Source organism: Acanthopagrus latus, unplaced genomic scaffold (genome assembly GCF_904848185.1).
Source record: "Acanthopagrus latus isolate v.2019 unplaced genomic scaffold, fAcaLat1.1, whole genome shotgun sequence".
Lineage (NCBI taxonomy): Eukaryota > Metazoa > Chordata > Actinopteri > Spariformes > Sparidae > Acanthopagrus > Acanthopagrus latus.
The window spans coordinates 107,501-118,483 of NW_023504089.1; the positions used below are offsets into that span (position 1 = coordinate 107,501).

Below are 10,983 nucleotides of genomic sequence, written 5' to 3' on the forward strand. Positions count from 1 at the left end.
ATATTGATTAGACTACATTTCATTCCAATTAAAGCTGCACTGTCATCTTCTTCTGTATAATGTTCTTTTGTATGACTCTCAAGTAAGCAAGGATCACACATGCGGTGAAAAATCTTATAAAATACTCTGTTTTTATTTCCACCAACAGTCGAATGCATCATTTTTCCATGTCTCTGTTGGGTTCCTCATCACGGACTGAAGGCCGAACTGAACTGGTGTGGCCCAAGGAGGGCGCTCACACCAAAGTGGTGATGTCAGAGTTACCCACAGCCACCCATTGCTGATGAACATACAAACAGCTACTGGCAGTGTTTAAGAACAAATTACACATTTCCAAATGATGATCAATTGATGCCATCTGTAACAAAAGCCAGGAAAGGTCTGAGTGTTAGATGTTTGTTCATCACAGAAACAAACGTAGCACACATCACAAGACCCATCAGTCTTGTGGTCACACTCAACTTGGCCCTGAACAGATACTCCACAGCAAAACCTGTAGAGGGAAAAAACTAAAAAGCAAAGTCAGCCTCCAAAACACATGTACCATACGTACATGTGTAACCAGTGTACTGTAACAGGTCTGATTTGACAATTCCACTTTTAAAGTAAAAGCCTATAATTGTTAGATTAACACATTTCAGCTTTCAGTGCACATGCGACAGTAGTGGCGACGGTGTGAGTGAAAAAAGTACCGCTGAAAAATAATGACACATAGTACAAGTACAGAACCCTGTGGCTGACAACTTAGGCATGGTGGTGTGGTATTGTATACATTACAGTGTGTGTCGAACCTGCAGGAGATGCGCTGCCCCTCACCAGATTGTAGCGAGGACATAGTCAAAATCTTCCTACAGCTTTGCTTTCGTATGGCTCTTCGAGATTTGCTGTAAACAACGATGCACCTTCGAATCACAGATTTTTTGCAACCAACACGGATGGAAAAACTGTTAAACTATATTCTAACAGAAATTCTCACACTTACTCCTGCCAGCACTTGATGTCTGTTGATGTCCATGTCCATGTCCATTCTGTGCAGAGGCAGACAGAGTGATAAACTGACACAAAGACATCTCTGTGTGTAATGACATTATGACTATTTTACTCCAATGTTGTGACCACAGATACACTAATCGTACAGACATTTGGTGCAGGGAGACTGATGCGAGAAAAGTTTTGTGCTACGGATGCTTCCCGTCGCATTTCAATGTGATTACAACAGCAAGCACCAGGTAGATGTCAACAATGACGCCAGCAATGCTGATTGTGGATTTAGGATCAATGTTCACCATCGGAGGGAAAACAGTCCTGCGACTTAATGTGAGTACTGCTCATCATTCGATAGGGCTATGCAAAGAAACACCCAGGCCCCTATCTGTGGCCTTGGGTGAGCCGTGGCTGCACCTGTTGCTCACTCCAGCCTTGTTATTATAAAGGGAGCATCAAACCTTGGTCTTACATCAGACTCAAATTCACTGTTAGCACACAGGTAGAATTGCGTGGTGTATTCATCATGACCCAGATTTATTTGCCACTACACTGTCCATACGGGTTCCAAATGTTTTATGCAAATCGAACAGAAACACGGTGATGATGATGATGATGTTGAATGTTTTATGAGATGGCTACCTTCCTGCTACACAGGGATTACAGCCAAAAATAACACAGTAACAAACAACGCAACTACAACTGCCCAAAAACTTAATGAATTATTAACACACAAAACGTAATAAGGCTACTCACTAACAAACTGCTTACATATATGAAATACTTATCTCACATCAGCCACTGAATGTAATACGTTGTGTATATACATGGGAACTATACGATTGTACTGTGAGGTCACTGACGTTACTGTGTGACGTCATTAAGCCTCCTTTCTGCTCGCGCGAGACTCAGTCCACAGCTAACGTGCCCCGATTAGCTACCGAAGCTAGCGCTACTTAGCGGTTTCATTCTCTCATGTTGCTAACCTTGATAGTGCGCTGTCTGATTTCCTCTCGCCAGCTGTAGGGACTGATGGCTTCCAGTGGCGTGACAGCTGAATGTGAGCCCAACCCTGCTGGAGTCCTGGATACACAGCCGCTAGCTCGGTGGTAGCTTAGCTTGTTTGTTAGCTTTGCCGAAAACGCACACTACATTTTGACAATCTGAACGCAGTGCATTTAATTTAAAATAGCAATGTCTACAATACAGTGTGATTCATAACTTCAGTATGACTCTTACCATAGTGCATTTACAGCAGTATCGTTCCTGTAATCAGGTGGAGAGACAGTGTACCAGGGGAAACTGTTGAACTGCTCCGGACACCCTTGCGTCTCTGTTGTTCTTCTCCCGCCCCCCAGCCAATCAGTAACCAAGGAACTTGACGTTGCCTCATGACTGACGAATAAGAGGTGGAATACAACAAACAGCAGTGTAGGATGTACAACAAGCAGGTGTAGCAGTATGAAGGAGTGTTTGATGGGTTTCAGCTGTGTGGCTCTATCTATAAATGCAGGCATAGTGCGCCTGGTTGTCCTCTTGCCTGACGGAGCCTGGGTCATGTCACTTTTCCCGGTGCCCTTCACTTCCGCCTTCGGTTGTTTGCAGGTATGCTGCCGGGCGACTATAGTCTGGTCTCACGCTGTCCCTCCAGTTGTGTTCATGGTGGTTATTTTATATCAGCGGCTCGCTTGGATGTTGCAGCTGGTTGTGTGCTGCTTACTCTCTGCTGCTGGTTGCTGTGTAGCTGATCACGTTGCCCCAGACCATGCTGACCGTGATTGCCTGACCGGTATGTAGCACAGTGACTGTAGCTTCCTCCTCCAGCCACTCCTAAGTTGCTAATATCTGTTCTTTTATTGTAGGGTAAAGACACATGTGTAAAGGCATAGCAACCGCTAATCTGCAAGAAATCGCTGTTGCTTTGCTTTGCTTCGCTTCGCTGCTTTGCTTTGCCTCACCGCTAGCTGCGTGCTTGCTGCTCAATGCTAGCTGCTTTGCTTTAAGTGGCGATTGCTTTGACTCATTGCTCGGCCTCACACTGCGCTGACACAAACTTTTAATTGCACCCGCGGTTGCAGTGCCTCAGCGCTGTCTGCCTAGTTCCTGGCTGCTCACCACAGCTGGTTAAGAGTGTTAGCCTTCGTCCAGGCTTTGTTTAAGCGTTGCCGTGGCCTGATCGTTGCTTGGCAGTGCCATCCTGAACTGTGTACTGTCAGCCCTGTCACTTGTTGTTTTGTGTGTGTGTGTGTGTATATGAGAGAGTACAGTGGGAGAGTTTATCCCATTTTCTTTGTGATTAGTAGTTTATGACATTTTCTTTCTTTTGTAACAGTTGGTTTTACTGCAATCTGTATTCTGATTTGTTAGCTTCGTGATTATTTTGGTCTTTGCAGGTTGCAGGTGTATTTCGTTTGATGTAAATCTTAATTCTATTTGATATTGTGTTAATTCTTAGGGATGTGATAAACTAAGTCCTGATTTCTTGTGTTTGTCATTAGTTGCATTTAATGTTTGTGTGCTCACCTGCTGTCCTCTGATTTTCCCCATTCAGGTGCTGAGCCTAGGATGGTGGATTGTTGTTGTGGTGGCGGTGTCCGTCTTGTCTTTGGCACTTTTTTTTTTTTTCTTTTAGGTTGCTTTTGGTTTCACTTTTATTTACTTCACGTATGGTGTTCCTGGGATCCCCTTTGTTTTGGACCCATCTCCCCCCTACTAAGTCTCAGCCCTGATTGGTCCCCCTTTTTGTCCCAGCTAGCACCAGCTTCAAAAAGGTTTATGATAGCCGTGACATTTTTTAAAGACAGACAGACAGACACACACACACACACACACACACACTCTTCAGTTAGGATTGTCTAAAGCTTAAGTGAATAAATGCGAAACTTCTTACCAGAAACTCTTGATGAGTTTTTGTACATCTTGAGGCACTTCAGCAGACACTCTCTCCTTACGCTTACATCAAGGCTTTAGGTAAGTGCAAACATGAACAAAACAATGCAAAATCATGCTGTCGAACTGTGCAACTTGACTGAAGATGCAAACACAAAAATGCATCAGTGGGAACGTAGACAGTAATTGTCCAGTAATCAGACAAATGGTTTGAGTAAACAGCAAGATACACATTGTACTTCTTTCAAAATGTAATCTAACTCCACAATCAAATGTGAAGACAATGACACATTAACACTACTGCTTCTATTGACAACATTACTATTTATGTGATGTAAGGTGAATTTTGCAGTATTAAGTACATACCTGATAAAGAACTTTCAGCACATCCCAGATCTCCTCTCTGACAGCTCCTCCCTTGTTCCTGATGATCTCAATCAGCTTGCTGTGGTGCTTGTCCAAGGAGGCCAGGAATCGTGGTTGAAGTGGAACAGTAGTAATCCTCACGAATTCAGCATTGATCTTTAGAAAATAATATATCACATATGTAAGTTATGACATTGCATTAAACTCTGTGGTGTAAGATCTTTTTTGACATTTTTGTGACTGCTTTGGCTATTTTTTTTTTAAACAGGTTTCAGATAATGGGAAATATTACTACCATTTAATTTACAGGCCACCACTGACCTATTGATTGAAAAAAATGAATTACCTCATCCACTGTAAACAATGCAGGCCATCTCTCTTTCACCTCCTCCACACCTGATTCATTTGCCAAAATTTCCTGCCTTCACGGTGAAAAGGTCTTGTCCATTTTGTTCTTTATCACGATTTATGCACGATTGTTTCGCTTCCTCACTTTTGTCAAAAGTGACAGTCTCTCATCTTCCAAATTACGAGGTCTCTCCAGTTGGAATGTCAGGTATGTGGTTGGCTTCTCCTCTCCTAGGTCTCTTGACTTTATTGCAGGCAATGCATCACCTGGAGCTTTGGATTTCAGCGAATTTGCAAGTAATTCAGCACATCCAATGCCCTTCAGCTGAGTACGGTAGTTGCCCATTTTTCTCTTCAGCCTCTGTTTCCATCCGTAGCAACCATTGTATGAACTGGGTTCATAGAGGCACGGATGCTTCTTAATTAGCGTTTCAGCTACATCACTAAAGTCAGCATCTGTTGGGTATGGTTTGTACTTGTAAATCTCTTCAGCTACCTTTCTCAGAATGTCTGACAATGTCTTAGGACAGGGGTCGGCAACCCGCGGCTCCGGAGCCGCATGCGCCTCTTTGATCCCTCTGATGCGGCTCAGCTTTTGAAAATAATGAGTATTTAATTAAAATGTATTTTATTTTAGTTCGTTCATTTTCAAAATATAATTCTATGAAGATCATGGCGATCTTGTAGCATCTAAATAAAACGTGTTAAAATATTTTTTTTTGCCCTTAATACACGTCACAACCTCCAATGTGCGACACCCGCCATTGTGCGGTTTCTTGAACTTGATATGCCTCTCTCTGCAAAGACTGTCAAAGACAGAACCATAAAAATGGCAGAAGACATCGCCAGACAACAAATTAAAGACATCAATTCAGCTGTGGCCTACTCAATTGCCTGTGATGACTCTAAAGACAAAGGTGATGTTGAACAAATAGCGCTGTTCTGCCGGTATGTAAACTCTGCTGGGCCACAGGAAGAAATGATTGAGTTGATACCACTAAAAGGCCAAACACGGGGGAGGACGTCTCTGAGGCTGTTTTGAATTGTTTAAGAGCCAAAGGAATAAACACCACCCACCTTGTGTCAGTGGCAGAAGGGGCACCGAGTATGACAGGAGCGCACAAGGGCTTTGTGGTTTTACCGCAGAAGTCGCTGGACAGAAAGTTGCTGACTTTTCACTGCATCCTGCACTAAGAGGCACTGTGCGCTCAAACATTTCCTCCGGAATGCACAGAAGTAATGAATGTTGTCATTCAGATTGTCAATAGAATAATGGCGAAAGGTTTAAATCACCGTCAGTTCCGTTCGTTACTGGACGAGCTGGAAAGCACGTATTCTGATCTCCTGCTGCACAACAAAATCCGGTGGCTGTCCAGAAGCCAGGTGCTGAAACGCTTTGCCGCGTGTCTGGAAGAAGTGAAAACTTTCCTGGGCAGCAAAGGGCTCACATTTCCTGAGCTGGAACAGCCAGAGTGGCTGGAAAAGCTACACTTCTTCATGACAGCGCATCTGAACACGCTGAACACAGCTCTTCAGGGTAGGACGCACACCCCTGCACATGTTGGAGGAGGTTTTGGCATTCGAGCGCAAGTTGACAGCGCTTGCCAGAGATTTACAGAAAGGTACACTGTCACACTTCCCCAGTTTGAGAGAGTTCAAAGAAGCTCGCATGATGAATTTTGAGTATTTACATTCTGCAGTCATCGCAATGCAAACAACGTTTGGGAAACGATTCAGTGAGTTCAGAGAGGGGAAAAAAACACATTATCCTTCCCTGTCACTCCCCTAAGCCTCGATCCATCCCTGTTGAATATGACAGCATTTCCAGGTGTGGGTCCACCTGATCTTGAGATGGAACTGGCTGACATAGCCGACAAAGACATGTGGGTGTCAAAGTTCAAGCGCTTGACAGCGGACCTTGAAGATGTTTCACGTCAGAAGGCCGTACTTGCTCAGAATCACAAATGGCGTGATATTGAGAACCTTCCCAAACCAGACAAACTTATGTTCGAAACTTGGAATGCTATACCCGACATTTATGTGAACATGAAAAAGTATGCACTTGGAGTCCGGTCGATATTTGGATCCACATATGTATGTGAGCAGGTGTTCTCCAACATGAACTTTATTAAAAACAAACATCGCACACGTCTCACAGATGACAGTTTACAATCCTGTGTGAAGATGAAGGTGACGGCATACAGCCCCGATGTGCAGACGCTGTGCGCTGAGGTCCAGGAGCAGAAATCACATTGACCAACTATGATACATATTTTAATTGCCTATTATTTCGCATATATTCATATTTTTTCATTGTTCAGTGAAATAGACATTTTATTATTCAGGTTGACAGCTGACTGCGGCACCAGTAAAATGATAAGGGCACAGAGAGAGAGGACGGCATTTTTGGTTTGCTGCCAGTGGATACTTTAAGTTCGGCGGGGTTTTTTTTTTTTTTTTTTTTTTTTAATTATTAGAAGAAGGACTCAAATAGATATCAAGTATTTTTACTTAACCTTCAACCCAGCGTCTGTTTTTCGCAGTTAAAAATGTTTTGTTGCATGCATGAATTATTTTTATTTCATTTCCTCTGCAGTCGTTCATTGATTACATAAATGTAACACATTTACATAGTTTATACATAGCAATAAGGCCAAAAAAAAAAAACTAAAACAACAACAAAAAAAACACGTTATATGCAGGGTTATTTCATTTTAAATTTCAAAAGGGTTTTGTGGCTCCCAGTGTTTTCTTTACTGTGTGAAACGGGTCCACATGGCTCTTTGAGTGGTAAAGGTTGTCGACCCCTGGCCTAAAACAAGCTCCTAGTGCTCTGAATCGCTTGATTTGGCAAGAAAATACCTCTGACTGAAAACAATGATGGAACAATTGAAACCATGTTTCAACACAATGATTAGGTCAAATACATACATTTTGAGCGAAATATAAGCTGAGAAAGCATTTTTGGCTTGAAGACAGCTTCATCTGCTCTAACTGCCTAAAACAAGCTCCCAGCGCTCTAAATCGCTTGATTTGGCAAGAAAAGACGTCTGCCTGAAATGAATGATGAAACAAGGGAAACCATGTTTCCACACTATGTTTATGCATCCACAGTAGGGTTAGGTCAAAGTCATACATTTTGAGCAAAATCTAAGCTGAGAAAGCATTTTTGACTTGAAGACAGCTTCATCTGCTCTAACTGCCTAAAACAAGCTCCCAGCGCTCAAAATTGCTTGATTTTGCAAGAAAGGACGTCTGACTGAAATGTATGATGAAACAAGTGATACCATGTTTCCACAATATGTTTAGGTCAAATTCATAGATTTTGAGCAAAATCTAAGCTGAGAAAGCATTTTTGGCTTGAATACAGATGAATCTGCTCTAACTGCCCAAAACAAGCTCCCAGCGCTCTAAATCGCTTGATTTGGCAAGAAAAGACGTCTTAATGAAAACAATGATGAAACAAGTGAAACCATGTTTCCACACTATGTTTAGGTCAAATTCATACATTTTGAGCAAAATCTAAGCTGAGAAAGCATTTTTGGCTTGAATACAGATGAATCTGCTCTAACTCCCTAACACAAGCTCCCAGCGCTCTAAATCGCTTCATTTGGCAAGAAAGGACGTCTGACTGAAATGAATGATGAAACAAGTGAAACCATGGTTCCACATCATGTTTAGGTCAAATTCATACATTTTGAGCAAAATCTAAGCTGAGAAAGCATTTTTGGCTTGAATACAGATGAATCTGATCTAACTCCCTAAAACAAGCTCCCAGCGCTCAAAATTGCTTGATTTTGCAAGAAAGGACGTCTGACTGAAATGAATGATGAAACAAGTGAAACCATGTTTCCACACTATGTTTAGGTCAAATTCATAGATTTTGAGCAAAATCTAAGCTGAGAAAGCATTTTTGGCTTGAATACAGATGAATCTGCTCTAACTCCCTAAAACAAGCTCCCAGCACTCTAAATCGCTCGATTTGGCAAGAAAGGACGTCTGACTGAAATGAATGATGAAACAAGTGAAACCATGTTTCCACATTAATGTTTAGGTCAGATTCATACATTTTGAGCAAAATCTAAGCTGGGAAAGCATTTTTGGCTTGAATACATATGAATCTGCTCTAACTCCCTGAAACAAGCTCCCAGTGCTCTATATCGTTTGATTTGTCCAGAAAATACGTCTTAATGAAAACAATGATGACACAAGTGAAACCATGTTTCACACTACGTTCAGGTCAAATTCATACATTTTGAGCAAAATCTAAGCTGAGAAAGCATTTTTGGCTTGAATACAGATGAATCTGCTCTAACTCCCTAAAACAAGCTCCCAGCGCTCTAAATCGCTTGATTTTGCAAGAAAACACGTCTGACTGAAATGAATGATGAAACAAGTGAAACTATGTTTCCATGAATCTGCTCTAACTCCCTGAAACAAGCTCCCAGCGCTCTATATCTCTTGATTTGTCCAGAAAATACGTCTTAATGAAAACAATGATGACACAAGTGAAACCATGTTTCCACACTATGTTGAGGTCAAATTCATACATTTTGAGAAAAATCTAAGGTGAGAAAGCATTTTGGCCTTGAATACAGATGAATCTGCTCTAACTCCCTAAAACAAGCTCCCAACGCTCTAAATCGCTTGATTTTGCAAGAAAAGACGTCTGACTGAAATGAATGATGAAACAAGTGAAACCATGTTTCCACACTATGCTTAGGTCAAATTCATGCATTTTGAGCAAAATCTAAGCTGAGAAAGCATTTTTGGCTTGAATACACATGAATCTGCTCTAACTCCCTAAAACAAGCTCCCAGCGCTCTAAATCGCTTGATTTGGCTAGAAAGGACGTCTGACTGAAATGAATGAAGAAACAAGTGAAACCATGTTTCCACATTAATGTTTAGGTGAAATTCATACATTTTGAGCAAAATCTAAGCTGAGAAAGCATTTTTGGCTTTAATACAGATGAATCTGCTCTAACTCCCTGAAAACACGCTCCCAGCGCTCTATATCGCTTGATTTGTCCAGAAAATACGTCTTAATGAAAACAATGATGACACAAGTGAAACCATGTTTCCACACTATGTTGAGGTCAAATTCATACATTTTGAGCAAAATCTAAGGTGAGAAAGCATTTTGGGCTTGAATACAGATGAATCTGCTCTAACTCCCTAAAACAAGCTCCCAACGCTCTAAATCGCTTGATTTTGCAAGAAAAGACGTCTGACTGAAATGAATGATGAAACAAGTGAAACCATGTTTCCACACTATGCTTAGGTCAAATTCATGCATTTTGAGCAAAATCTAAGCTGAGAAAGCATTTTTGGCTTGAATACAGATGAATCTGCTCTAACACCCAAAAAACAAGCTCCCAGCGCTCTAAATCGCTTGATTTGGCTAGAAAGGACGTCTAACTGAAATGAAATGATGAAACAAGTGAAAACCATGTTTTCACATTTATGTTTAGGTCAAATTCATACATTTTGAGCAAAATCTAAGCTGAGAAAGCATTTTTGGCTTGAATACAGATGAATCTGCTCCAACTCCCTGAAACAAGCTCCCAGCGCTCTATATCGCTTGATTTGTCCAGAAAATACGTCTTAATGAAAACAATGAAGACACAAGTGAAACCATGTTTCCACACTATGGTGAGGTCAAAATCATTCATTTTGAGCAAAATCTAAGCTGAGAAAGCATTTTGGGCTTGAATACAGATGAATCTGCTCTAACTCCCTAAAACAGCTCCCAGCGCTCTAGATCGCTTGATTTGGCTAGAAAGGACGTCTAACTGAAATGAATGATGAAACAAGTGAAACCATGTTTCCACGTCATGTTTAGGTCAAATTCATACATTTTGAGCAAAATCTAAGCTGAGAAAGCATTTTTGGCTTGAATACAGATGAATCTGCTCTAACTGCCTAAAACAAGCTCCGAGCGCTCTAAATCGCTTGATTTGGCAATAAAAGACGTCTGACTGAAATGAATGATGAAACAAGTGAAAGCATGTTTCCAAACTATGTTTAGGTCAAATTCATACATTTTGAGCAAAATCTAAGCTGAGAAAGCATTTCTGGCTTGAATACACATGAATCTGATCTAACTCCCTAAAACAAGCTCCAGCGCTGTAAATCGCTTGATTTGGCAAGAACACACGTCATAATGAAAACAATGATGAAACAAGTGAAACCATGTTTCCACATTATGTTTAGTTCAAATTCATACATTTTGAGCAATATCTAAGCTGAGAAAGCATTTTTGGCTTGAATACACATGAATCTGCTCCAACTCCCTAAAACAAGCTCCCAGCGCTCTAAATGGCTTGATTTAGCAAGAAAACACGTCTGACTGAAATGAATGATGAAACAAGTGAAACCATGTTTCCACACTATG

General features: G+C 41.3%; 2 long non-coding RNA genes across 2 annotated transcripts; one reads left to right on the forward strand and one right to left on the reverse strand.

Annotated features, from left to right (window-relative positions):
* Positions 1 to 383: 383 nt before the first annotated feature.
* Positions 384 to 2,492, reverse strand: LOC119016400. Its single transcript, XR_005074092.1, has 3 exons — positions 1,971 to 2,492; positions 983 to 1,028; positions 384 to 884 (listed from the first exon to the last, which is right to left on the reverse strand). It is a non-coding gene; the product is annotated as an uncharacterized LOC119016400 (long non-coding RNA).
* A 124-nt stretch (positions 2,493 to 2,616) lies between these two features.
* Positions 2,617 to 4,458, forward strand: LOC119016399. The gene is made up of 2 exons (XR_005074091.1): positions 2,617 to 2,773; positions 3,536 to 4,458. It is a non-coding gene; the product is annotated as an uncharacterized LOC119016399 (long non-coding RNA).
* The last annotated feature ends 6,525 nt before the right edge of the window (positions 4,459 to 10,983 follow it).